The 23,573-nt window shown below is 44.8% G+C and overlaps 2 long non-coding RNA genes across 2 annotated transcripts; both read right to left on the bottom strand.

The window, feature by feature from the left end:
* Nucleotides 1–6,023: 6,023 nt before the first annotated feature.
* Nucleotides 6,024–16,074, bottom strand: LOC131403705 (uncharacterized). Its single transcript, XR_009219489.1, has 3 exons — nucleotides 16,057–16,074; nucleotides 13,765–13,929; nucleotides 6,024–6,295 (listed from the first exon to the last, which is right to left on the bottom strand). It is a non-coding gene; the product is annotated as an uncharacterized LOC131403705 (long non-coding RNA).
* A 3,071-nt stretch (nucleotides 16,075–19,145) lies between these two features.
* Nucleotides 19,146–21,735, bottom strand: LOC131403708 (uncharacterized). The gene is made up of 3 exons (XR_009219492.1): nucleotides 21,651–21,735; nucleotides 20,823–20,913; nucleotides 19,146–19,206 (listed from the first exon to the last, which is right to left on the bottom strand). It is a non-coding gene; the product is annotated as an uncharacterized LOC131403708 (long non-coding RNA).
* Nucleotides 21,736–23,573: the final 1,838 nt, after the last annotated feature.

Genomic DNA, 23,573 nt, shown 5'->3' with positions numbered 1-23,573 from the left:
GGCTATAATCACCAAGACAAAAAACAACAAATGTTGGAGAGGATGTGGAGCAACAGGAACCCTCATACACAGCTGGTCGGAATGCAAACTGGTGCAGCCTCTATGGAAAACGGTATGCATATTCTTCAAAGAATTAAAAATAGAGATGCCCTATGACCCAGCCATCCCATTACTGGGAATCTATTCAACAAACCTGAAATCAACAATTCAAAGAGGCTTATGCACCCCTATGTTCATTGCAGCATTATTCACCATAGCCAAGAAGTGGAAGCAACCTAAGTGTCCCTCGACTGATGACTGGATCAAGAAGATGTGGTATACTACTCAGCCATAAAAAAAGACAAAATCGTCCCATTTGCAACAACATGGATGGGCCTGGAGAGTATTATGTTAAGTGAAGTAAGCCAGAAGGAGAAAGACAAACACCGTATGATCTCACTCATATGTGGAATATAAACCAACACATGGACAGAGAAAACTGTATTGTGGTTACCAGGGGCTATGGGGGTGGGGGGTGGGCACAAGGGGTGAAGGACAAACAAAAATGTACAACTCATTTCACAGTGTTAAAAACCATTAAAAAAAAAGATTCTGGAAAGCATACATGGCAAACCAAAACCTGTATAAGCCCTTCCTTTTGCATCCTCAGAAAGAAACCCGATTATATAAAATTACAAAGATGTGGCTAAATTAGTCAGATGTCTACTGTAGTAATCAATTTATTAATTTTGATGTACATACTAATTTAAAATAACACCTCATGAAAAATAATATATTTATTATTTAGAGATACCTTTTTTTACTCTTCCATTTCACAAAGTAAGTTTATTCAAACTTGTCACAGGTATTCTTCGAAATCAGTAACACTGTAATCATCAGAGCCACTTTCTTCCAGAGCATATTATCTTCTAAGTTGTTGGATCTGAAGCAATTGTTAAAAGCATGTAAGATGCCATCACTGGAAAATTTATGCCAAGTTGCAAGTACTATTTCCATAACATATAAGTAGCTTGTTTTTATTTTCCTTTTTTCTTTGTACTATATTTTCTTGAAATTCATAATATAACTCTTTCTAAATAGTTTTTTAGAGTGTTCTTTAAATGCATATGTACAACTGTATCCAATATTTGAGACCATAATCCCAGGAATAATTACTAAGTCTATGTTAAGATTCTTTGCATTTTTAAAAACTGATTTCATCAGTGACCTCTCTAAGCTTCCAAAATTAGCATCAGTTGACATCATTTCAGGTAAATATGTCTCTCTCAGACACTAGTTTGTCATCAAAATAATTAAGGAACGCTGTAATAAAAATGGCTAATATTCATTGGGTGCTCACTAAATGCTAGACACTGTTCCATAGCCTTACATGCACTAACTCATCTAGTTCTCTCAGTGACCATATGGGGTGCTATTTTTCTCTTTATTTTTATGGATGAGAAAACTGAAGAATGGAGAGGTAAAGTAACTCACTAAGCTCGCACTGCTGGTCCAGACTGCAGCCAGATTCGGCAGGAGCAGCCAAGCTCTGAGTCTTACTCTGAACTACCATCCAACACATCCCCCCGGGTCATGAGGGCACAACACGAAATAGTGTAGAAGGATGCAAACCAAATTACCTGATGGATAACTTAGGGAGGAAACACATTCATCCCCTTATCTTCAAGTGTATATTGTAACTGATCTCATTGATGTAAAACTTCTTCCAGGTCTGTCCATAGGCACATCTGTAAACTTTGACCGTCTACCCTGGTGGCTCTACTGTCCCTCGCAGGCCCCCAGTTCTCTAGGTGTCTACCTTCCTTTGCACATCAGGTCCATACTTCTCTCTGAGAAGGGTTTCCTTCTTGACAGTTCTGCAACGGACTGAACGTTTGTGTCCCGCCAAAATTCATATGTTGAATCCTAACTTCCAATGTGCTGGTGTTAGAAAGTGATTAGGCCATGACAGTGGAGCCCTTGTGAATGGGACTAGTGCCCTTCTAGAAAGAGGTCAGAGATACTAGCTTGCTCTCTTTCAGCCACGTGAAGACACAGCAAGAAGATGTTCATCTGCAACATGGAAGTGGGCTCTCACCAGGACCAGACCACGCTGGCACCCTGATGTCCGACTTCCAGCCTGCAGAACTGTGAGAAATAAATGTCTGTTGTTTATAGGCCACCCAGTCTGTGGTATTGTGTCATAGCAGCCCAAACAGACTAGGACGAGTCCCTAGTTCAAATTCTAAATGATGGGAAATAAATGCCCAGTTCTTGTGTCCTTTGCATACTGCTGGTGTTGGAAGCTGGACGGCCTTGAAGGGGCTTCCTTTCTGGTGAGAACCTCAGGGTGATAGTCGAGTCCCCTAGCTAGAAGGGAGACGGGTGGAGCAGTTTCCTTTGGAGGAGGAAGTGGGGGAGCAGGCACCAGCTGTCACACCCAGTACCTTGCCCACTTGCCAGAACCAAGTAAAGCGAGGAAAAGTCCATGTGAAAGTAGTCACACTGCCAAGATGAGGTGTTACAAAAATCTCAAAAGCCAAAAGTGCTTTCAAGGTTTTCTTTGTGCCATTTTAAGGATTGCTCTGAACGACAGATAGCACTCTGCAGGGCATGCTGGTGAATTGCTCTCTTTTTGCTTGTATACATAGTTCTCAAACCACTGTCTGTGGACTACTTTTGGACTGTGTGTGTCCGAATACATAGACAGCTCCTTAAAAATTCAGATCCTGGGAATTTACCATGAGCAATTTTGCTTCAGCAAGTATAGACTTGGGCCTAAGAGTCTAGATTTTTAAAACCTCCTCTGGGGTAATTCTGACAAGCAATCAGGTTTAGAACCACTGATATGGTGCCAGATATAAGTATACATTATTTCTGTTCAGAACAATGAGTCTAATTCCATTCTCTTTTTCTTCTTGTTCTCTCAACTGCACTGCACTCTCTTTATTGGTAGAACTTGCTTCATACAACAGAGAACCTAACACAGTTGCTCAGCCTACTTCTCATGCTCAACTTTAGCTTTGTGGAACAAAAGCCTCGAGAGGGCTGTATTCAAAACACTCGGGAGAAACGCAAAAACCCAGTCTATGCGCTGGCTTCGCAGAAGACAGAGGGCTCGGCGCACCTTAAACCTCACCTTAAACTTTTTTGATCTTTCATCTTGTTTCAACCTCAAACTAACTCACATGAACTCAGGATTGCATCTCACAATCCATGCTTCTAATTCTAAAACTTAACCAAAAGGAATGAAACACTGGGTTTTCAGATAAAAAAAAAAAACAGCTTATGACAGGAAGGTGGCCCGGGAAGGTTAGCAAAACTTTAAAGGAACCACCACAGCATTGCTTAAATAAATAAATAGCATTGGCTTTTATGAAAAGAGAGAAAAAGAAATGTTTAACACTTAACAGCTTTTCTCCACCGCAAGGAGAACTCCTACAAGTGATATATGACAACCCTTCTGGAACTCTTTAAACCTCTCCAGCCTCAGTTTAAACTTGAAATATTTCTTTTCCAGTGTATACACGTTGACTTTTGAACCCTTGGGCCCAGCTGACTAATCTGAGCTTCAGAGAATGAAGCAGAAAAGGGGAACCTGAGACTGCCAGGCCTTCAGTGGGGGAGGATTATGGAGGAACCGAGAGGGTTGTGATGGCTACACAGAGTCAAGGGGAGGGATGTTCCAAAGTTTCCTAAGAAGGGAAACCTTGCACTGAAGTGGGAATTCGATTTTACATGATGGCAATGTCTGTGCTGGTTTCACCAATTCTGGTGTCCCTGAGGGATGAACTGGTGTGACACCACAGGACAGAAGTTGCAGTCACTTTCAGGACTTAAGAAAGTTGAAACCTTTCAGCTTAGTCCCCTGTGAGCCAGTCAGGGGCCAAGTCTAGAAAGGCTCGGAGCCTGTGTCCGTCCAATGTGGTTTCGTTCTGTTCCAGTCAAGCTTCTCCAGACCACGTCTGGGAAAAGGGGACCTCAGATCTAGTCAGATCTAGTCATCGCAGCTTCCGTAGGTCGCCATGAGGCAGGTAATAGACCAGGCGTCGTCACTGGACCTCACAGTCGCCCTCCTTCTTCCGCCGGCAGACAAGTGACTTGTGAGGTGAGGAGAGCGCATCAGAATGGTCCAGTCAGCTGCCCAGTATGGGAGACTCCAGGGGAAGGAGATGCCAAAGCCACAGAGACCCGATGCCTCCTGTGTCTCCCTCTTCCTTTTGTCCACTTAATTTTCACCCTCAGTCCTTCTTTTCCTTGCCTTTTCCCTCTTTCGGCTCTCTCTCCCTCTCTTTCCCCTGCATGTTCTAGCTTAATTGAGGTATTAACGACATGCAGTAAACTGCATACATTTAAAGCGAATAATGTGATACCTTTTGATTATAACTTATTGAACCATCATCACAATCAAGAAAAGGAATGCCCATCCTCCCCAAATTTCCTCATGCTCATTTTAATTCCTCCTTCCCTGCCGTTTGCAAACACATTCTGATTCCCAGGCAACCAGTGTTCCGGTATATGTCCCTATAGATTTTCCTGTATTTTCCATGAATTTTTATAAATGGGATCATATACTACTCATTTTTTACTGTCTTCTTTCACTCAGCATAATTATTTTGAGATTTATGCTTGTCATTGGACGTACTATGAAGTCATTCCTATCCCCAACCCTTCCCTGGCAGCACTGTGCACACGCCCGAGCGCTTCCCAGGTTGGCGTGAGAGCCAATAGTACTGCTGCATCCCCAAAAGTAGGAATGCGCCTGGTGCAACTCTGGGAGGGGTTGTCGGCAGCCCTGGACCCGCACATGAATGCTTTCCTGGATGGCTGGAAAGCCCACCGTGCCACTGGAGTCCCAATGATCGGCCAATGCTCAGACCCATGAAGAAGCCCCACCCACCAAGCACAGAGGCTGCCATGAGCATGAGAAAAGGCAGCAGCAGATACACGCGCACATGCAGATGCTTTCCCAGATGCACACACACCCATAGTAGTGCTGCGGTCTCACAACTGGGTACTTGCCTCCGTGTGGCGGCAGCTCTGAGCCCAGTGTGAATGCTTTCCCAGCGGGTGAGAACACCCACTGTACCCACACAACTTCCAGCATATGGGGGGATCAGAAACACAGCTCATGCTTCCCCCACAGCAGTAGCAGGTGGAATCTGCGACCTGATACTACCACAAATACGCAGGCAAAAGATTAGTTCATCAAACACCATAAGAAACTACAGTAACAATTCAGAGCAGAAGGAAATGACAAATCTCCAGAAACCAACCTTGAAGTCAGAGAAATTTACAATCTAAATGACAGAGAATTCAAAATAACTGTCATAAAGAAACCAAGTTACAAGGATGTTCAGACAGTTCAATGAACTCAGGAATAAAATTAATGAGGAAAAGGAATACTTCATCAAAGAGACTGAAACTATTAAAAAAAAAACAAGCAGAAGTTCTGGATATAAAGAACATAATTAATGAGCTAAAAAAGAATCTAGAATCCTTAAAAAATAGAGCTGATATCATGGTTGAAAGAATAAGTGATTTAGAGGATAGAAATACAGAAATGCTTCCAGTGGACGAGGAGGAAGGACTCAGATTTTTAGAAAATGAAGGAATTCTTGGAGAAATATATGACTCAATTATAAAAGCAACATAAGAATTATACGGCTGGGTAGACGTATGTAATTATTAAAGACACATCCAAGCTATTTTTCACCAGCACTCGATGAGAGTTTCAGTGAACTGACATCTTCAACAACACTTGCTATAGTCAGTCTTTTTAATTTTAGCCATTCTCAAGTGTGGTGGAATCTCATGATGACTGTCACTTTCATTTACCCAAGGACTCATGTTGTGAAGGAGAAGGTAAGCCACACACAGACTGGGAGAAAACATCTGCAAAACATATCCCTAGAAAAGGACGTGTATTTATAATATATAAAGAGCTCTTACAACCCAATAGTAAGAAGACAAGCAACACGTCATGGCTTACCAGGAGACAGCAGACCAGGCCTGTGATGAGCACCAGGATTCCTGTCAAGCAGATCAGGATGAGGGCCCAGACGGGGTGGTCTGGGGAGACAAGTGCTGGGGTGAGCCACCTCCTGTCATCACCCCAGGGCTCCTGCTGACCCCACTGTGCCTCAACCGTCCTTGACAAGGGTTGGCCAACTTTCCTCATCATCCAAGACCCTGTGCGCATGGTTCTCTTCAATGAGGCACAGCATCAAGATACTCGCCCCCTACCATGGGCTGGGGCTTCCTGCAGGTTTACCAGGCTTCTCAGTCAAGGTGTCATCTCTGTTGGCAGAATATTCTGGAAGTGAATGAAATGGAGAATGCATGTGAGTGTGTTTCACTCTTTTTAATAAAACTTTTTGCACATAGAAAAATAAAGGAAACAGTCTCATAAACATACATCATCTAATTTAACCATGTATATTCCATCCAATTAAAACAATATTTCATCAATGTATAAATTATTAACACTTGCCACCCTTGATTCATCCCATGTTTTCAATGAAATATTAAAGTCAAGTAGACATCATCATGTTTCACCCCATTTTAGTTTCCATCTCTAAAAAGTGAGCACACTTTGCTACAAAATCCAAGACCATTATCACAGAACAAAAGTTTAATAAATTAAACCAAATTCATACCTCTGGGCACAGAGGCCTGAATTTGGGCTGGACTTTCTTATGACGGCCGGGGGGAGAATGGGTCATCACAGTTGGCAAGCCTATGGGATCTCTCTAAATTTGTAAATTCCCACTCAAAAGTGTTCTTCCATGCCTAGAAACACATTCATCCCCTTCTCCCTTATCTATTTGCTTAATATTCATTTTCTAGGATTAACCTACAATGTAATATCCTACAGGAAGTCTTCTCTGATTTGCACCTGCAAGTATGAGTTTGTTCACATCAAATAATTGATAATTTTCAATTCTCTATTCTTGTTATTGCCAGCTACAACATAAACTCCAGGAGGGTAGGACACGCAGCACCCAATGGGCATGGGAGGAGGGGTGCAGGTCCCCCTACTTGTACCTCTAGCCAGACAACCTCTTAGAGGTGTGCTGTCTGATATGGAGCAGCAACAAGTCTCTTTTTGAATTAAAATTAATTTTAGTTAAGAGGAGTGACGTCAGCATCATGGCGGAGTGAGCTTTCCCGTGAATTCTTCCCCCACAAGATACAACAAAAGTAATAGCCACAGACCAACAACGGAATCCCAGACAGTGAAAACCTAGAGTGGAGGGATCCACACTGCCGCACATCTGAGAGCGGAACGTGCTGGGCCCCCGGAGGAAGTGGGGAGAGGTAAGGAGAACTCCGCTCCCTCCCCATCAGATCAGCGATCCCGGTCTGCGCGGCTCCCAGAGAGGGGGGAGGGGCGGCCCTCGGCGGGAAACTGTAGCTCTTCGGGCTCTCTCAGCCAGTGGGAAACTCCCGCACAGAGGGCTCAGAGGAGCCACAGGGCTACCATCAACATCTGAGCACCCCAGAGAGCGGATAAAGAGGGGCAAATGAGAAGCCTCCCACGTCAGGGACCCAGAGGGCAAAAGAGAGAGCTCCCCACTCCCCGCAACCCGGAGTCTGCAGCTCGACCAGACCTAGCGATCCAAGGCAGACCTGAACAAACTGGACTGGACCCGTGGATCGCAGTGGGGAAAAAAACAAAACAAAACAAAACTGCGGATCGCAGCAGAAAAACTGGGGCAGAGTGCAGGGGGCTTAGACTACACAGCCCTTTACCACCAGACAGTGGTGGCAGGTGGAAATTGCAACCAGAGACTTCCAGGATGAGGAAAATCAAAACCAACACAGGAACCACAATGCAAAAATATGTGAAATCACCAGACCAGAAACAAAATGACAAGCACCCAGAAATCAACCCCGAAGACACAGAAATCCATAAACTAAATGACAGAGATTTCAAAATAGCTATCATAAAAACACTCAACGAAATACGAGACAACACAGACAAACAATTAAATGAGATTAGGAGTTTCTTCACAAAAGAGATTGAAATCATAAAGAAAAACCAATCAGTGCTGATGGAGATGAAGAACACAATGGAGGAGATAAAGGAGAATCTGGAGTCTTTAAAGAACAGAGCTGACAATATGGAGGAAAGAATTAGGACTTTAGAGGATAGGAATACAGATATACTCCAGATGGAAGAAGAGAGAGAACTAAAACTAAAAAGAAATGAAGAAAGACTCCGAGAAATATCTGACTCTATTAGAAAATGTAACATAAGAATTATAGGTATTCCTGAGGGAGAGGAGAGGGAAAGAGGAACAGAGAGCCTATTCAAGGAAATAATAGCTGAAAATTTCCCAAATCTGGGGAAGGAGCAGGAAACCCCAGTAAGCGAAGCCAACAGGACGCCTATATATATTAACAGACAAAGGCCTTCACCACGACACCTAGTGGTAAAGGCTAGCCAGGGTCAACGACAAAGAAACAATATTAAGGGCAGCTAGACAAAAACAAAAAATAACGTACAAAGGAACTCCCAGCAGGCTCTCAGCGGATTTCTCAACAGAAACTTTTCAGGCTAGAAGAGACTGGAATGATATATTCAAAATACTAAAAGACAAAAACTTTCAGCCAAGAATACTCTATCCAGCAAAAATATCCTTCAAATATGATGGAGAAATAGTAACTCTCCCAGATAAACAAAAGCTAAGGGAGTTCATGGCCACGAGACCCCCCACTACAAGAAATACTCAAGAAGGCCCTCAGGCCTGAAAAAAAGAAGAGAAAGGGAACACAAAGCTTGGAGTAAGGAGAAAAGTAGGTAGACAAAATCAGAGAAATAGTAGATCTTTACCGGAATAGGTTAGCAACCACTTAAATACTAAACTCAAAGATCAAAGGAAGAAATTCACCAAAAATAAATTTAACCTCATCACTGTAAACACACAGCCACAACACAAGATAGAATAAGGTATAACAAGAGCAACTTAGAAGGGGAAGAGGAAAGTGACTGAATTGACTTAGTATAAGGAAATAGGAGGCTATCAGATAATGGACTATCTCATACACAAGATTTTTTGCCCAAACCTCAAGGTAACCACTAAACAAATAATCAAATTAAAACCACATATGATAAACAAAGAGAAAACTAGAAGAATCATAAGACAGAACAACCAAACTGAATTGGCAGTCCAAAACAAATGGGACAAGAAACAAAGGAAATGCAAAAGAACCAGAAAATAAGTGACAAAACAGCAACATTCAGCCCTCATATTTCAATAATTACCCTACACGTAAATGGATTGAACTCTCCAATCAAAAGATACAGAGTGGCAGGATGGATTAAAAAGCAAGACCCAACAATATGCTGCCTTCAGGAAACACATCTTAGCACTAAAGACAAGCACAGGCTCAGAGTGAAAGGATGGAAGACAATACTCCAAGCTAATGGCAAACAAAAGAAAGCAGGTGTTGCCATACTCATATCAGACAAAGTAGACTTCAAGATAAAACAGGTTAAGAAAGACAAAGAAGGGAAATATATAATGATAAAAGGGACACTCCATCAAGAAGACATATCACTTATAAATATATATGCATCCAACATAGGAGCACCAATGTACATAAAACAACTATTAACAAACCTAAAAGGAGAAATCAACAACAACACAATAATAGTAGGGGATCTTAACACCCCACTTACAGCAATGGATAGATCATCCAGACAAAAAGTTAATAAAGAAATAGTAGACTTAAATGAAAACTGGACGAGATGGACCTAGTAGACATATACAGAGCACTCCACCAAAAAACAGCTGACTACACATTCTTCTCAAGCGCGCATGGAACATTCTCTAGGATAGACCATACGTTGGGAAACAAAGCAAGCCTCAATAAATTTAAGAAGACTGAAATCATAACAAGCATCTTTTCAGACCATAAGGCTATGAAACTGGAAATGAACCAGGAAAAAAAAACTGGGAAAGTGACAAAAATGTGGAGATTAAACAACATGCTACTGAACAACCAATGGATCATTGATGAAATTAAAGGAGAAATCAAAAACTATCTGGAAACAAACGAAAATGATAACATGCCATATCAAACCATATGGGATGCAGCAAAAGCGGTCCTGAGAGGGAAACTCATAGCGATACAAGCCCACTTTAACAAACAAGAAAAAGCCCTAATAGGCAACCTTAAATTACACCTAACAGAACTAGAAAAAGAAGAACAAACAAAGCCCAAAGCCAGCAGAAGGAGAGAAATAATAAAAATCAGAGCAGAAATAAATGATATTGAGACCAAAAAAACAGTAGAAAGGATTAATGAAACAAAGAGTTGGTTCTTCGAGAAGATAAACAAAATAGACAAACCCTTAGCCAGGCTTACTAAGAAAAAAAGAGAAAAGGCTCAAGTAAATAAAATTAGAAATGAAAGAGGAGAAATTACAACGGATACCATGGAAATACAGAGGATTATAAGAGAATACTATGAGAAATTATATGCCAACAAATTGGACAATCTAGAAGAAATGGATAAATTCTTAGACTTATACAACCTCCCAAAATTGAACCAAGAAGAAATGGAGAATCTGAATAGACCAATAACAAGTAAAGAGATTGAAATAGTAATCAAAAACCTCCCAAAAAATAAAAGTCCAGGACCAGATGGCTTCTCCAGTGAATTTTACCAAACATTCAAAGAAGATTTAATACCCATCCTTCTCAAACTATTCCAAAAAATAGAGGAAGATGGAACACTTCCTGAATCATTCTATGAGGCCAACATCACCCTGATACCAAAACCAGACAAAGACAATACAAAGAAAGAAAATTACAGGCCAATATCGCTGATGAACATTGATGCAAAAATCCTCAACAAAATATTGGCAAACCGAATACAACAATATATTAAAAAGATCATACACCATGATTAAGTGGGATTTATACCAGAGACGCAGGGATGGTTCAACATCCGCAAATCAATCAACGTGATACATCACATCAACAAAACAAAGAATAAAAACCACATGATCGTCTCAATAGACGCAGAGAAGGCATTTGACAAGATACATCATCCATTTATGATAAAAACTCTCAATAAAATGGGAATAGAATGAAAGTACCTCAACATAATAAAGGCCATATATGACAAACCCACAGCTAACATCATACTCAACGGGGAAAGACTGAAAGCCATTCCTCTGAGAACAGGAACGAGGCAAGGCTGCCCACTCTCACCACTCCTGTTCAACATAGTACTGGAGGTTTTGGCCAGAGCAATTAGGCAAGAAAAAGGAATAAAAGGAATCCAAATAGGTAACGAAGAAGTGAAACTCTCACTATTTGCAGATGACATGATTGTATATATAGAAAACCCTAAAGAATCTGTTGGAAAACTGTTAGAAACAATCAACAACTACAGCAAAGTTGCAGGGTACAAAATCAATCTACAAAAATCAGTTGCATTTCTATATGCTAATAATGAACTAACAGAAAGAGAGCTCAAAAAGATAATACCATTTACAATTGCATCAAAAAGAATAAAATACCTAGGAATAAATCTTACCAAGGAGGTGAAGGACCTATACAATGAGAACTACAAGACATTATTGAGGGAAATCCACGATGACATAAAGAAATGGAAAGATATCCCATGCACGTGGATTGGAAGAATAAACATAGTTAAAATGTCTATATTACCTAAAGCAATCTACAGATTCAATGCAATCCCAATCAGAACCCCAATGACATTCTTCACAGAAATAGAAAAAAGAATACTAAAATTTATATGGGGCAACAAAAGACCCCGAATAGCTAAAGAAATCCTAAAGAAAAAGAACAAACAGGAGGCATCACAATTCCTGACTTCAAAACATACTACAAAGCAATAGTAATCAAAACAGCATGGTACTGGTACAAAAACAGACACACAGATCAATGGAACAGAATTGAAAGCCCAGAAATAAAACCACACATATACGGACAGCTAATTTTCGACAAAGGTGCTAAGAACATGCAATGGAGAAAGGAAAGTCTCTTCAATAAATGGTGTTGGGAAAACTGGACAGCCACATGCAAAAGAATGAAAGTGGACCATGTGCTATCGCCATTCACAAAAATTAACTCAAAATGGATCAAAGACCTGAAGGTGAGACCTGAAACTATAAAACTCATAGAAGAAAATATAGGCAACACACTATTTGACATTGGGTTTAAAGGAATCTTTTCGGATGACATGCCTACCCAGACTAGGGAAACTAAAGAAAAAATAAACAAGTGGGACTTTATCAGATTAAAGAGCTTTTATAAGACAAATGAAACCAGAATCAAGATGAACAAACAACCAACCAGCTGGGAGAGAATATTTGCAAAACATACATCTGACAAGGGGTTGATCTCCATAATATATAAAGAACTCACACAATTGAACAACAAAAAAAAAACAACCCGATCAAAAAATGGGCAGAGGAAATGAACAGACACTTCTCCAAGGAAGATATACAGATGGCCAATAGGCACATGAAAAGATGCTCAACATCACTAATCATCAGGGAAATGCAAATCAAAACAACACTAAGATACCACCTCACGCCTGTTAGAATGGCTATAATCACCAAGACAAAAAACAACAAATGTTGGAGAGGATGTGGAGAAACAGGAACCCTCACACACAGCTGGTGGGAATGCAAATTGGTGCAGCCTCTATGGAAAACGGTATGGAGATTCCTCAAAGAATTAAAAATAGAGATGCCCTATGATCCAGCCATCCCACTACTGGGAATCTATCCAACGCACCTGAAATCAACAATCCAAAGAGGCTTATGCACCCCTATGTTCATTGCAGCATTATTCACCATAGCCAAGAAGTGGAAGCAACCTAAGTGTCCCTCGACTGACAATTGGATTAAGAAAATGTGGTATGTATATACAATGGAATACTACTCAGCCATAAAAAAAGACAAAATCGTCCCATTTGCAACAACATGGATGGGCCTGGAGCGTATTATGTTAAGTGAAATAAGCCAGAAAGAGAAAGACAAACACTGTATGATCTCACTCATATGTGGAATATAAACCAACACATGGACAGAGAAAACTGGACTGTGGTTACCCGGGCAGTGGGGGTGGGGGGTGGACAGAAGGGGTGAAGGGAGTCATATATGGGGTGATGGACAAACAAAAATGTACAACCCAAAATTTCACAATATTAGAAACCATTAAAACATCAATAAAAAAATAAAAAAAAATTAATTTTAGTTAAATAAAATAAAAATTCTAACCTCAGTAACATTAAAAATCAGTAACAATAAAGACCAGTCACAATACCATCTTTCAAGCACTCAACAGCCACATGCAGCTATGCACTGGACAGCACAGATATAGAACATTCCACCACTGCAGAAAGTTCTAGTGCATTGGTGCTCATCTAGAGCGGGACTTGACAAACTATAGCCTGTGGATCAGAAACCACATCCACTCCCAAACCTGTAAGTCTGCTTCACACACAGCTGGAGGCCCTCATTGACCATCGGGCCCAGTGGCTCTCAGTGCAGAGATAAGGAAACAAAAGTCCAGAGAGGGGAGGTGACTAGCTTGAGGTCACAGAGCTGTCTAGGAGAAGGTGAGGGCCTCCCATACTACACTGGTGTCCTTTTCTCTCTCTCAATGGTGGCTAAAGACTGGGGGACTATGCCACATCCTGCAAGCCTGAGAAATTTCAATGTTCTCTCAGCCCCAGGCCTCCAGAGTCCCCAGAAAGGCCTCACTTCCTTTCCCAATGACCAGGGAGCCTTACCATCCCCAAGGACATTCTTTCCGTCCAGGGTAAAGTTCTGCAGCTGGGTACCCTTCTGGTCAGCCGCAGGAATTCCTCATAGATGGCAACTCTGTCCAGTCTCTGTGCCAAGGCGGCTGGGTACACAGTGAATCCATTGCAGTGTGGTTACCATGGGGGACCAACCTGGAAGGACACAAGGGATGAACAAGGGTGTCTGGAATTCTACCCTGATTCTAGATTCCCTGCTTCTGGGTCCTGTCCAAGAGAACTTTCTGCAATAATGTCAACATTTGCCTGCACTACCAAATACACTCATTATTAGCCCCATGTTGTTATCAAGCACTTAAAATGTGGCTAGTGTGTGTGAGTGAGGAACTGAATTTCTCATGTAATTTCATTTCAAGTAATTAATTTATAAATAAATAACCACAGGGAGAACATTTTTGAAACTCTGGAGTAAGGACGCCTGCAAATGCATAAAAACAATGAGAACACTGGTAAAAATGGTCAAAATCAACTTTTCAGAAGTCTAGAAATTAATCAAAGGCTTGCAAGAATCTGAGGAGGGTTTAGTGAAGACACACGGTGGAATCTTGATAAAGGGAGCAAACTTCGTGGCACTATAACTTGCACTATTCCCATCCTGCTCTCACAACATCCTCCATAACTGTGAAAACCGTCAGTCTCAGAACCATGGTGGCTGAGACAACCAGCAGCACAGCAGCCATAATGGGTGTGGAGCTCTGAAAAGACCCCTCCCCACCCAACTGCAACTAGCTGACCTGCCTGGCAGCTCCCCAAAAACGCCCCATGTTCAGGGCTTGTCGTTACTAGACTCAGAGCTTGCCCAGGGAGGAAAGTCTGTCCCCAAGGCACTTGCTAAAAACAATCAGCGCTAATTGTTTTCTATTGTAGCTGCCTGAGGGAGTGATACCAGCTGAGGCAGGCAAGAGGTGAGCCAACAACTTAGAAGAAAAACTGGGGGAATGAGATGTCCACAGGGGGCTTTGAAAATCTCCAGGGTATTTGCGGGCATCTAGAAGGCCACAAGGGCTCAGGCCTGTGGCACGCCCAGGAAAGATTGAGAACATCTTAATCTCTCACCTCTAGTTGAAGAGTTGGGTTAATATCTGAAAACTTGATTATGTAATACACCATAGTAATAGAATAACGGCCAATACCACACAATCTCGACCACATATACAGAAAAGAATTTCACAAAATACAGCGCCCTTCATGTCTAAAACAGAAAACACTGAACAAATTAGGAATAGAAAAAACTTTCTCAACCTATAAACAGCATCGATGAAAAACCCATGGATAACACCATATTCAATGGTGAAAGACTGAAAATTTCCCCCTAAGACCAGGGACAAGACATTGATGTCTGCCCTCATCTCGCATGTTAATCACAGGCACCAGAGGCTCTGATAAGGGCAATTAGGCAAGAAAAAGGAATAAAAGAGACCCAGATTGGAAGGGAAGATGTAAAACTATTTGTTTGGCAGATGAGAAGATATTGTATCTAGAAAAACCTAAAAAATACACCCCACACACACACAATATGTGCATCGTATCCCAATAGGTGTATAAAAAATTTTAATTGCCCCATCTGGTTAGTGGCTCCAATATTGGAGAGCACAGGTAGACCACTAATATTTGTTGAACTTTTCCAGAAGAGGAGGAGGAGGAGGATGCTGGAGGTTGGTGGCCCCAAATGTTAATGCTTTTCTCAACCCCCGACAACCTATGGAAGGAGATGGTAGGATTAGCTGACAGGGATGTGGGGCAGAATGGGCACTATGTCAGTGACTTCCAGATCAAGGATGTGTCACGGGAGCTCAGAGCCATCAGCCACCAGCTCAACCAATGCTTCCAATCTCCTCAACCTACATCAGGTCGGTGACCAGACAGGAGTGGAATATGTCTCACAGCTGGCTGCCTCTGTAGAGCTTGGTGACCTAGAACAAACGCGAGGGAGAGTGGGTGAGATGGAGGTCTCCTGGAGACGCAGGGGGCCACTGGAGCCAGTGAAAGATCACAGACCTTGGGGCAAGGGAGACCTGACTTCAAATCCTGGCTCTGCCCCTAACTCACTGTGTGACCTTAGGCACAATAATCCCCTTTCTGAGCTTCAGTTTACCCATGTGAGAGATGGGGAAGGCAGCTAGGACATCACCTCTGGACACTGAGAGAACCCAGGCACGCAGGGAAAGTGAAGGGTTGAAACAATCACGTAACAGATGTAAGTCAGACAGAGGAATGACGGTGCCCTCAGGGCAAGGAGCGATGCGAGAGGGGAGACCCCACCTGGTCCTGGGTGTCCCTCAGCAAGACGGTGTACTCCGAGGATGTGGGCTCCGGGTTGCTGAGGTTCCAGCTGATGATGTGCAAATGTAGCTGGTGCTCTCTCTGGATGGATAAACTCTGGGATGCAGAGCCTGGAGCCACCGAGAGGAAGAGCAGACAGGTGGAGACTCTCCGCTCCCAGCACAGAGGCATGGTGGCCCACGGGGTCAGGATGGTAGGTGCAGACAGCGTCCACACTGCTGGCTTCCCCATCCTTTTCAGGCCTGGGGAGAGAGGGATGTGGGGACTCTAGAGAGAGGTCCTGAAACCTCTGGGGTGCAGGCCAGAACAGGAAGGAGGAAATGGGAGGACAGGGGGGAGACAGAGAGGGGTGGTGACAAAAGTGGTCATTAGGGGCAAATGCTCAGGGGAGGGTCTCACCTGAGGGAGACCAGTCTGCAACTCAAGGAGAAGAGGCCCAGGCTGCTCTTCTTGAACAAGGATCCAGCTGGGGAGGAAGGAGGAGGAGGATGAGAGGAGGGACAGGGAGTGGGGGAGGGGCTGGGTGGGATTTAACCCAAAAGGAGCTGCTGGGACCAGGGTCTCCCCAGGCTCTGCAGGACCCTCTCAGTGGAGTTGAACATGGCTGAGCAGTTGCTCCTGTCTTATGAATACCGGAGGGTGGAGATGGGGAAGGTGACTGTGAGGGTCTTCAGGTTGTGCCCCAAAGCTGCAAGACGAGAGGGAGAGCGATGGCCATCACTGAGAGCTGGCCTGAGACCACACCAGAGTCCTGCACTCATTATCATCTGTCGTCTTCTCTCCCAGTGGCACCACCACCCACCCGTGTGGTCACCCAAGTCAGAACCAGCACATCTGCTCAGCTCCTCCTCCCTCCCAGTAACACAAATTCCAGTTGCACACTGGTCCTCACATACACTCCCTCTCCATCCCTGTCCCAGCTCAGGTGTTAACTTCCTTCACCTGGACCAACACCCCAGCAGGCTCACTGGATGCTCTGTCTAAAGGATGTTCTACGTGGACCACTAGAAGGATCTTTCTGAAATGAATACCTCACTAGGGCCACCACTGCTCTAGTACCACCCGTGGCTCCCTATGGCCTTCAGTGTTAGTTCAACCTTCTTGACCTGGCACTCAAGGCTCTACTCAATCTGGCTCCTGCTGACCTTTCAGTCTCATTTTATCCATGTACCGCGGGTTAAACTTCATGCTTCACGCAACCCAAATTCGTTTCAATTCTCCCCATATGGCATATTGTTTCTGGCTGGAGCCTTTGCTCATGGAATCCTCTCTGCCAGAAAAACTCTTCATCCTCTACCTGCCTGGGTCCCTCCTAGTCATTCTTAAAGACTCCATTCAGGTGAAACTTTCTCTAGCAAGCTCTTCCCCTCCAAATTGTGCCAGGTGCCTCTCCCCGAAACCTCCCACATTGTACTATAATGGTGTGTTAATTTCATAAGACTAGGGGCTCTCTGAGGGCTGGCCTTAGACTGAATCGTTGGTATAATCTATAATCTATAATTTGTGATCAGCATGATTGCCCTAAAACCAGAATCTCACACTGTGGCTGCCCAGCTCCTGGATCACAACTGGCTGGTGGAGGAGTGGGGCCGGAGAGCTTCTCTTGGGAAGGAAAAGGCACCCCCAGATACCTGTGGTGGCTTCTGGTGGCACAGTTGATGATCAAGTATGCAGGGACGTGGTGGCTGGCTCGGGAGCTGTGGCGAGGGCTGTCTCAGGGAGGGACAGAGTGGGAGGAGCCCCCAGGCTCACCCGGGCTCCAGCAGTGGCTGTGCCAGGACCACCATTCACAGGTGAAGCATACATGAGAGTGAGGGGAGGGGTGAGTGTGTGAGTAGAGGGATGAGCAAGCCTGTGGATGAGAGGAGCCCAAGAGAGAGAGAGATAGGTGAACAAGAGAGACTGAACTCGGAGGAGAGACAGATGGACGGGCAGAAAACTGGACAGACGGATGGGACACCTGGAAAAGGAGGACCAAGGGCGGGGCTTCAGGAGAATTAAAGTGAAAACCACGTGGGGTCAGAATGTGGTGGAGAACACGTCTGTGTCTAAGGCTTTCTCACACTGGGCTGGGACTCTCCACCAGAACCCGGGAGGGAGAGAAGAGACGAATTAGGGCCCTTCCAGGTGCTTCCCTCACCAAGGACAGCGGGTGAAGGAGAACAAGTGCTCCCCAACCCCAAATGCGGACGGGACCCAGGACATCAGGGCCAGGAATACTCACTGGTGGTCGTCAGGGCTGCGGCTCCATAGGTGTAATCTGTGGAGAGAAGGCGAGAGGAGCTGAGCAAGAGTTGGGGTGAACATAAAGGATTAAGGGAGAGGGAGGGTGTAGGGAGCTTTGTGGGGAAAGCAGCGGGGAAGAGGGGAGTGGTGTTCAGGGGGGAGGCAACGAGATGGAAGGTGGCTGGACCCAGTGATCACACAGTGATGAGAAGACTGATCCCAGACCAGAAGCATAGAGAGATGGATCATAGCTCACTTTAGAGCAACGCAGGCAACACAGAACTCTGACTGGGAGAGAGAGTGTGGCTGTAGCACAGCCCCTCACCACTGACATAGAGGCTGTCCCCGTCCAGGGTGAAGGAGGCCAGGTGGGTGACACGCTGGGTCTCATGGCGCGGCTCCCAGTAGAGTCACTCTCTGTCCAGCCCAGGACCAGCGGGGGTCAGAGTGGAAGGTGCAGATGATGTCCACCCCAGTGGCTGCCCCACCCTTCTCAAGCCTGGGGGAGGGAGAACCTGGGGACATGGAATACTGAGCAGGGGTCCTTCTGGGTGTGGAAAGCGAGAGAGGGGAAGGGAGGAGGCTGAGGGAGAGGCTGAAGGGGCTGCTCTGATGTCTGGAGAGGCTCTCCTCGGTGTCTCCCGTGTGAGACAACCCCCTCACAAGTAAGGCCTGACTTCCTGTAGGATGTGGAGGGGGGCCTGTGAGTGACAAAGAGGGGTGAACACACGGACCTGGGTGAGGGGGCGCCTGCAGGTCTGCACGGACAGCAGCGATGAGAACAGTCAGTGCCCTGTGCCATCTGACACATCCAGGCAAGAAAGTACCGTTACCTTCTCTCGGTTCCACACTCCAAGGTCTTTTCTTTCTACTTCTTTCCTGCTCCACAGCCATCACCCAGGCCTAGGGAACAGTCACTTTATTCCTCATCTTATTCGCAGCACCTCCCATCTTGCCTCTTCAGTCTACATTCTTAACCATGAAGTCCATCTGAACCCACGTGCTTAGACCAAACGCTAATCACATCATCCTTCTACTCGCATCTCTCCAGAGTCTTTCCACTGGTCTTGGAACAGAGTCCCAAGTCACCCCTGATCTGGTCCTGCCTGTCCCCCATCGCCGGCGTGGCTCACACCCCTCCCCCTGTGTTGACTCGGCTCAGCCATCCCTCTTCTCAGTTCACGGACACACCAGGCTCTCTGCTTCAGGGGTGTCCTCATGCGGGTCCCTCTGTCTGAAACGCTCTCTTGAACACACTCCCACACCCTCACTCCAGTCTAACCCTCCAACTAGCTAAATCCAGTCCCAACTCTAGCTCTCAAACTAAATATCAGTCCTTCTCAAGAGGGCTTCCCTGCCCCCTCAGGTTGAGTCACCTTGTGCCAAACTCCCACATCACTCTCATCAGGAACTGTCTAAAATCCAAATTCCCAAATACAAGATAAATTCCACGGAGGTGGGACAAGGTCTCTCTGGTTCTCCAGGTCCCCATGCATGTGGCCCAGGGCCTGGCTCGTCAGATGAGGAACCATCCCGGTTTGTCTAGGACTGCCCTGGTTTGAACACTAAACGTCCTGTGTCCTGGAAATCCCCTCTGTCCTGAATAAACGAGGATGGTGGGTCACCATAAATTATAAACTCAAAGACTATCTATTACATGACAAGCACACATTCCCCTCAAGAACATCACAGGAAAGCTAGAATGAAAAAGCCACACACACATACACACACAATTAGTAGAGGCCAACAACTAAATACAAAATTACTTAACAAGATTCTCTGCAACGTGAATCACCAGACTGGTATTTCAGAAAAGTTTCAAGAAACAAAGTTAATTCCCTTTAGAAGGCAAAGTGGTGAGGACAGTCTTTTTAGAGACTAGTGCCCTGCCCTGTAATCTACAGTGTTGCTTAGTACTCCTCCCAATGATTTGAAATGGCATAAAGAAAAAAATGCTCAAAATAAATCTGGCTACTGGCAAATTCAATGTTAAATTTGTTATTAATACAAAGAAGTTCCAATCATCTTTTTCCCTAAATGCTCCTATATTTCAAATTTTTGTGGAGGATTTATAAGACTTTAGAAGTCAAGTTGAATGGGTCTAAGGAATGTTGCTGAGTATCCCTGCTAATATTTAATGGGACGTCTTCTAATACTACATACACACGCAAAACATTTCTGTATTTATATTACATATAAATCCTGATTTTTGAGTATTATGCAATGCCAGTAAATCTATATTTTCTACTATAATACACATTTGCAGTTATTTACACTTGTTTTATATGTTCTTATTTGCATATAACTGTACTTACTGAAATATTTACCACATAGAACCACACACAGCTTACCGTCTTTCCCTTGAATATAATCCATCCAAGATCGATAATTTTTCTCAAGATACCCTCACTCTCAGTGTCCATGTGGTGACAACCTGAGCCCAGGAAAGCCCACTAGCAGGTCTTCTGCACAGCGGAGGCTGCCGGAACCTGCTGGTACCAGGTCGACAGGGTACTCACCTGGTCACACAGAAATCCATGGATCAGTGAGGACAGGTGGACCCTGAGGCTGGTTTCACCTCAAACTTGAGCTCCACGGATGTTTTCGTGTCTGAGGGGGGGAAACAAAAGCGCAAACAAGCTTTTGAGGCCTTTTCTAGGGTGTTGGATGGAAAGTTCACCCCATTCACTTTTCTTTTTTGTATTTACTGATTTAACTGTAACTGTTGGCTGTGACTGGATTTTCCCGATTCCTATCCAGTCACCTGCTCCCCAAGATGGGAGGAAGCAGCTTGGTGCTGTGTGCACTTGTGTCGCTCAACTCACTTGGCTGGACAGACACTTTTTGGTGACTCTGGACCCTTTAAACAAGCTTGTCATTTATGGCCCCTGTAAGTAGCTTGCTGACTTGTAAACATTTCCCACACTTCATACAGGGCTGGGGAGATTTTCAGGCCCTGGAGCAGGTCTCCCAACCTCCGCACCATTGACATCTGGGGCCGGATGATTCTCTGTCGGGCCGTCCTGGGCCCTGGAGGACGCTGAGCAGCTTCCCTGCCTCCCCCTCTAGATGCCAGGAGCGCCCCCATTAGTAACAACCCAAACACCGCCTCCAGACGCGGATAAGCCCCCTGGGGACAAAATCACACGGAGGACGGTGACGGGGACTCTGAGGAGGGGCCGGCGGCGCCCGGAGCCGGGAGGAACAGCAGCCTCGGGCGCCCTGAGCGAACAGCCCGGGGAAACGGGGCTCCGGGGGGACGGAGGGACGCCGGGCCGTGACGGGGCTGCCCGCGGCCCAGGCCCCTCCCTGGACCGCGACCGGAGCCGGGACCGCCCGCCGCTTACCGCGCCTCGCCCCTTCGGCCGAAGGTCCACGGGAATCCCGTCCGCGCCGAGAAGACTGGACACACCGCGCAGACCTCCCGCTCCATCCACGGCGCCGCCCGCGCTTCCGCTTCCGGTCTCGGGCGGGCGTTCTGGGAGGACGCAGGTTCGGGGAGGACGGACCTTTGGGGGCTGTGGGTTGAGGCGGCGTGGGGGGCGGGGCAGGGGGCGGGGCAGGGCGGGGCCGCGCACCCCAGCCTCGGGGGAGGTGTCTAGTTTCTAGAGTTAATGTGAGACCGGTCCGCGGGCTGGGTCAGCACCAGGGACAGGGACCAGGTCTAGGGGCGGGGCTGTGGGTGGAAACCAGGTCTAGAGGCGGGGCTGTGGGCGGGGACAAGGGTGCGGGCGGGGCAAGGGGCGGGACCAGGCTGTGGGCGGAGCCAGGCCCGAGTGCTGTGCAGAGACCAGTTCCAGGGGCGGGAAGAGGCGGGGGTGGGGCTGGAATAAGTCTGGCCAACTTCACAGTGGGAGGAAATCAGCTCCAGGGGCGGGGCTGGAGGCGGGGCTTTACGTGAACCCCTAGACTGTACAGGTAGCTGGATGTTGAACAGCTTTTCTTCATTCCTTTCCTCACGTTTATACGGCCTCATAGAATGATGTGCCCATATTTAGAATTATAAACTTTTTGTGCGTGTTTGCTGTTCTTAATTTCATTAAAAAATTGGATCATATATTCACATTTCTCTACAACTTACTGTCCCAAGCAGTATATAACGCTACTTTAATTTTAATTTAAAAATCTGGGGGGAGGGAGGCCACTACGTCGTAGATGCACGTATAGGAAAACTTTAAAGAGTGGTGCAAAGTCAGTAAAATATTCTCACTCTACCACTGTCTCCCAGTCCTTTTGCACAGAGATAAACATCCTTTTCTCCTCTATCCTTCCAGACATACTGTGTATATGTGGGCCTGTGTATATGTTCAAGCCCAAGAGGGAGGTCCCCAAGCAAAACCTGAAGCCCATGAATTGTCTCATGCGTCAGAAGTTACTGAAAAGAGATTTAAATTTCTGGTGGAAGGAGATGAACTAGTGATGAATCCATAGGAAGACAAGAAAGAAATAAGGGAATTTTACCATTTAAAAGGTCAAAGGAAAAAGTGAGAAAGAAAATGTGTTCATAATATCTGATGTAGCACATCTCTGGATAAGATTCGTATGCTATAAAATGGTAAACACTTATGTCATAAAACAGTAGACATTGAATTTTGATTTATCCTAATTCATTAAATAGTTATATTGGGCAAGGGGAATTATGTTTTTAATGTATGTAAGAACTCTTCATGCTGATTTTTTCAGAGAAGAAAGAAACTATAAATAGTCAAAAGATGAAAAATGAAAAAGTGTATGAGTAGCTAATATAGAAATACAGATTTTCAACCAGATAATTAAAGAACTTGTTTTTGGAATGAGAGTCAAGAGTGGGGAAGGTAGATTTCATTAAAAGGCTTGAAGTATTATTTGAGAGATGTGCGTATAGACACAAACACACGCACACACGGGAGCCTGAATTTCCATTCCAAAGGGATCATCGAACTCTACAAATAATTTGTAAAAAGGATTCACTTTACAACAGTAGAACATATTTTGAAAACTACAGACTTCAAGCATAAAAAAAGCTCTCATCATCCCAGTAGAAAAATGAATGGGGCATCACTTTCCAACCGACATGGTGATAAGCATTTGACATACATTACTCTTGAGTATTTTCACAGCAACCCATAGGAAGATGGTATTATCTATCTCCATTTTGCAGATGAGGAAATTGGTGACAGCATATTGCTAAAATTTTCATATAATTTCTCAATAGATGTTGTTTTATGTTAAAATTGTTTATTGAATTTTCTTTTCATTAATAAAACAATATATGCCATTCTTACAAATAA

The sequence above is a fragment of the Diceros bicornis genome, unplaced genomic scaffold (genome assembly GCF_020826845.1).
Source record: "Diceros bicornis minor isolate mBicDic1 unplaced genomic scaffold, mDicBic1.mat.cur scaffold_790_ctg1, whole genome shotgun sequence".
NCBI lineage: Eukaryota > Metazoa > Chordata > Mammalia > Perissodactyla > Rhinocerotidae > Diceros > Diceros bicornis.
Note: the sequence above shows the minus strand (reverse complement) of the source record. Positions and strands in the feature narration are given on the sequence as shown.